We start from the raw sequence: 5,972 nt of genomic DNA on the forward strand, positions 1-5,972 counted from the left end.
TAGTCCCAGCTACTCCGGAGGCTGAGGCAGGAGAATGGCGTAAACCCGGGAGGCGGAGCTTGCAGTGAGCTGAGATCCGGCCACTGCACTCCAACCTGGGTGACAGAGCTAGACTCCGTCTCAAAAAAAAAAAAAAGAGTATCTAAACTGAACTCTCAGAGCTAACAGAAGTAATCATGTTGCAGTGAGAGCAACAGTCCTGGGTCTCTACCCGTTGTTTTCTATGTGACCTTGGCAATTCAACCAACCTCTTTGAGGCTGTTTTTTTGGTAAGGAATGGAAAGAACATATGGCAACAGGGATTTGTAAAGTGCCATATGAATATATATATTTAAATTAAGTGCTTTGTGAGAAAATTATTTACCCAAAAGAAAGTAGACTTCCACCAAATATGCAGTTCATTAATACAGATACCTCTCCCTGATAAAGAGTAGTGAATAATAAATTAGGAGGATGAATTCAAATAAACTATCCCTGACAATAGAAGGATAAATATGACCTCAAGAAATCTGCTAATACTTTTTTTTTCTTTTTTAATCATACTATTAGCTCAGTTTTTGTCTTTAGGAAACTAGAATGTGCCAACAGGAGGATAGAATCATCATCCTCAGGGATTTCTAAGCTGATTTCTCAGAGGCATCCTGGGAGGTTATGGAGAAACCAGGGCCCCAGCAGTCAGAGTCCATCAGTTTGTGTAAGGCTTTGGGGACTTGAAACACAGAAGGTTCCACAGTCACAGAGCTTGAAAATCTGTTCAACATCTTGGGTTCTTTGGGGGCTAAGTCACAAGGGCCTGAGCTATTACTGTCTCTCAGGTTTTTAACTCCTTGATGTCACTGTCCCATCCATGAGAACCACACAGGTATGTGTCACTCTCTGCTACTTAATCCAGCAGTTGACCTTTCAGAACTGTTGGCTCATAAGAATATAAGGTTATATGTATGAGAGTAAGGTTCAAGTACATGGATAAAATATGAAGCCTATAAATCTAAAAGATCACCTACTTTTACCAGGTGTATCGGACAGGGTCTCAACAGGAAACAACATTCTCAAAATAATGAAGGGCTATTTTTAAAGATATGGGCAAAGGATAGATAGGTCAGTAACTGGAGGCTAATCACTGTATTAGGCCTAAAAAGATAAAAGGAGTTATTGGTTTCTAGGTCCTGGAGGGGGAGAGTGTCTTGAGAGAAGCAGTGACTTTTTTTTTTTTTTTTTTTTTTTTTGAGATAGAGTCGCAGGCTGGAGTGCAGTGGTGTGATCTCAGCTCACCAAAACTTCTGCCTCCCAGGTTCAAGTGATTTTCGTGCCTCAGCTTCCCGAGTAGCTGAGATTACAGGAGTGAACCACTGCACCTGGCAGATGTCAATACATTGACTTAAGTCTTTTCTCTTTCCCCAGTCTCCTGTCAGGGCTCCCTATTGGCTGAATCCAACTGGATGCTAAAGCACAAGAAGCCCATTGATGTTCATATAGGTCAGTCTCCCAGGACAGAGAACAGCCTACAGAATAGAGGAGTGTAATCTGGAAGGAAAGAAAGAAAACATCCAGCATACCTAGAGATGAAGACCCTATTCATTCCCCACAAGAGAGATTATCTTTTACTCTTCTTGCTCAATTATTGCTGGCCAGAAACTCTATGCAGATACCCCCAAATTAGTTTTGAAGCAAAATTTACTATGGGGAGCTTATAGGAAATGCTGCTTGGATCATATTTTTCTTCTCAGTTTCTTTCATTCTTTTTTTTTCTTTGAGACAGAGTCTTGCTCTGTTGCCCAGGCTGGAGTGCAGTGGCGCCATCTCCGCCTCCCGGGTTCAAGCAATTCTCCTGCCTCAGCCTCCCGAGTAGCTGGGATTACAGGGATGTGCCACCATGCCCGGCTGATTTTTGTATTTTCAGTAGAGACGGGGTTTCACCATGTTGGCCAGGCTGGTCTCGAACTCCCAACCTCAGGTGATCCGCCCCAGTTTGGCAGCTGCTTTTTTTTTTTTTTTTTTGAGACGGAGTCTCGCTCTGTCACCCAGGCTGGAGTGCAGTGGCGCAATCTTGGCTCACTGCAAGCTCTGCCTCCTGCCTCAGCCTCTTGAGTAGCTGGGACTACAGGCGCCTGCCACCATGCCCGGTTAATTTTTATATTTTTAGTAGAGACGGGTTTTCACCATGTTAGCCAGGATGGTCTCAATCTCCTGACCTTGTGATCTTCCCGCCTCGGCCTCCCAAAGTGCTGGGATTACAGGCCTGAGCCACTGTGCCTAGCCCTCAGTTTCTTAAATGCAAATCTGAGATGAATTAAGCTGCCCAAGGCTAGTGAATAAAATAGCATTCTGACAAAAGGGAAACCACAGAGGAAAGTACACTAATTAACTCAATGCAGAAATTGTAGTTTTAGAAAGAACAATTTTAGCCTGTGTGCCATGGCTCACGCCTGTAATCCCAACAGTTTGGGAAGGTAAGGCAGGTGGGTCCCTTGAGCTCAGGAGTTCAAGACCAGTCTGGACAACATGGCAAAACCCTATCTCTACCAAAAATACAAAAATTAGCCGGGCATGGTGGTACGCACCTGTAGTCCTAGCTTCTCGGGAGGCTGAGGCAGGAGTATTGCTTGAGCCCTGGAGGTCAAAGGTCGAGGCTGCAGAGAGTCAAGATCATGCCACTGCACTCCAGCCTGGGCAATAGAGTGAGACCCTGTCTTTAAAAAGAAAAAAAAAGCCGGGTGTGGTGGCTCACGCCTGTAATCCCAGCACTTTGGGAGGCCGAGACAGGCAGATCACGAGGTCAGGTGATCGAGACCATCCTGGCTAACACAGTGAAACCCGGTCTGTACTAAAAATACAAAAATTTAGCCAGGTGTGGTGTTGGGCACCTGTAGTCCCAGCTATTTGGGAGGCTGAGGCAGGAGAATGGCGTGAACCCGGGAGGTAGAGCTTGCAGTGAGCTGAGATTGCGCCACTGCACTCCAGCCTGGGCGACAGAGCGAGACTCTATCTCAAAAAAAAAAAGAAAAAGGACAATATTTACAAGTGTGTGACTCTGCAAAGTCAACTTATTTTTACAACTATATGATAAGGATAATACCCACCTTGCAAAATGGGTATTTATATGTATATGCAGAGTACTTAGCACATTGCCATACACGTAGCAAAATCTTAAAGCATGGTGGCTATTGTTATTATTTATAATATTGGGCCCTATCCCAAACTTTCCTTTCCTTTACAGCACTACCCTTAAACTTTAGGACTGGTTATAGGAGCAGACTGCAACCCCACACTTTTGTTCAGAAGTCTCCTATAGTCTTAACTTACTCTATTACCTATCAGATGTCTTACACAAGCCTTACATAGTTGTAGTTATCACTAGATTGCTCCCATGTCAGCCTTCACCTGTATTTTTCACCTATTGATCTCCTTGGAGTAGAGGGTTCTTTTTCACAGAGGAAGGAACTGTTAGGAAAGTTGCCCTAGTTCATGATTTTTCCCATTATTTAAGAGTATCACCCAGCCAGGCACAGTGGCTCACGCCTGTAATCCCAACACTTTGGGAGGCCAGTGCGGGTGGATCACCTGAGGTCAGGAATTTGAGACCAGCCTGGCCAATATGGTGAAACCCCGTCTCTACTAAACATACAAAAATTAGCTGGGTGTAGTGGTGCATGCCTATAATCCCAGTTACTAGGGAGGCTGAGGCAGGAGAATCACTTGAACCTGGGAGGCAGAGGCTGCAGTGAGCCGAGATTGTGCCACTGCACTCCAGCCGGGCAGCAGCGTGAGACTCTGTCTCAAAAAAAAAAAAAAAAAAGTATCACCCATCAGAGAACTCGAGGTTCTTATCTCTCCAGTTCCCCTCAACTTTCCCATCTTGATAATTTCTCTCACCAGGATTTAATTCAACAAGATTTTTAGTTCTTTGGTTCTTAAGGCTCCTCAAGTTCCTGCCTTTTTTTCCATCAGCACAGCCAAGACTATATATATTGCTTAAGTGCCTGCCAGAATTACCTTCTATTAGTTGAATATGTGCACAGGATTTGCTGACTATATGTATTTACCAAAAAGAAATTATCTGCATGTACCCTAGTACATGGTAGGTGACCAATTTCCTAAATATTGACTTTGAGAACTTGCTGAAGATTCCAGTCGCTGAACACAGATGCTTATATGTCCTTAACTTTGGACAGGCTCAAAGCTAATTTTATAAAGAAAGGTATCCTTCTTGCCAACAAAACAGCTTTTCAGAACTCTGTACACTAGATGGGACACCCATCTTGCTAGTCAAATTGGTTTGTTCACCCCTGGCTATCAATGGGGATTGTGCTACTACCAGACTGACCCTCCTATTTTTAAATATAAATGTGTGCTGATTTTGGACTAAGATAGCAGCAAGCACCCTATTAACCAAGAAAAGCTGAGAAGCTGGCAAAGTAAATCTACTCTTTCCAAGCACTCCTGAGTCTGATGTTTTTCCCCATACATCTCAGCATTGACTTTACTCCCACACAAGGCACATAATCATTTTCTTCAGCTACTTTTCTCCTCCCTTAGTTGTTTGCTTTTAGGGAAGGGAGTGGGGGATGAGAGAAAGAAGGAAAATGTACATTTAACAAGTCAGTCAAAAGCTCGCATAATTCTCATTTCATTTCTTGCCTCAACTTGCTCTGCCTGTCAAGAATACCACGCTGAGAGAGGTGGATAAGGAAAAGGCAGTGGGCATGCATGGGTTAGTAGATCTATACTCCTCCCCCTTCAATTAGCTCAGTTGGACAGGGAAAATGAGCTCTGTGGTTCACCTGTGATCAGAGAATAGATACAAATTTTTGCCCAGGAGATGAAAACAAATTCAATGGCACCCTGAAATGGTCAGCTCTGACATTTTATTGAGAAATATTTTTACTTTAAATGATAGTACAAAAACTGTATATATAATATAGATCTGTATAAGTATATATACATACAAATGCTCATACACACATATACACACAAACTTGCTCATCAGAATAAAACCCTATTCTAAATAAAGAAGTATATTTAAGTTTTTCTAAAAATATGCTGTACATAAAGCTGTCAGACAACCTGAAAAACTGAGGACATTGTGAGAATAGTCTGGGCGCATCCCCCCAACAAACACCTGCCCCAGTACACACACAAATGGTCTTGACAGAAGGACAGCACATGGGGCAAAGCCAGGGACAGAGCTGCTACCATCATTGTTGCTATAACAAGATGTCTAAAGCCAACTAGGAAGCACAGGATATAGAAGGTGACCTAGATTAACTTTCAGAAACAAACCACCTCAGAATAAACAAAAAATATGGGGTAGAGAAGGAGGGGAATGGAGAGAGAAAAGACAAGCCCCAAAGATTAGAAATGACCTACTAACTAAATTCGGGTGCCTGGGAAAGCCTCAATGAGAGAGGAACAATAGAATCACTAAAGCAGAAAAGGTAGGGGGAGGGGGGTATAGGGAATCACAATTTCCTGCCACTAACATACCAAACTGCTACTGTAGAGTCTAGGAATGTCACCTCACCCCCTAATACTAAAGAGGCTAAAAAATAAAATAAAAATTTACAAAGGGCAGCATCAGAGACTAAAAAAAAAAAAAAAAAAAAAAGGCATAGGAAATAAGAGTACTACTCAGAAGGGGGACATAGTCACCACATAAAATAGAGACAGATGAGAGCCTAGAGTGCATACAGGTGGTCATGACATATAGTCCATTCTGAAGCTCCTTTTCTAGCCATCCAGAGATGGGTCTGCACAAGGAGTAGAGAAGAGGAAGCCTTCTCTAATAAATTAGGACAAAAACTGATTCCCACTCCACATGAAACTTTCAGGAAGAGTTCAGTAAGTGCCTCAAATTTTCCAGCAAACTCTGGAGGTCTGTAATGATAGGAGAGAGCCACACAAGCTTTCTTAAAATGGTCATCATCATACTGGTGAGAAAAAGAAAAAGAGGCTGGGCACGGTGGCTCACACCT

The sequence above is a fragment of the Mandrillus leucophaeus genome, unplaced genomic scaffold (assembly GCF_000951045.1).
Source record: "Mandrillus leucophaeus isolate KB7577 unplaced genomic scaffold, Mleu.le_1.0 Scaffold139, whole genome shotgun sequence".
Lineage (NCBI taxonomy): Eukaryota > Metazoa > Chordata > Mammalia > Primates > Cercopithecidae > Mandrillus > Mandrillus leucophaeus.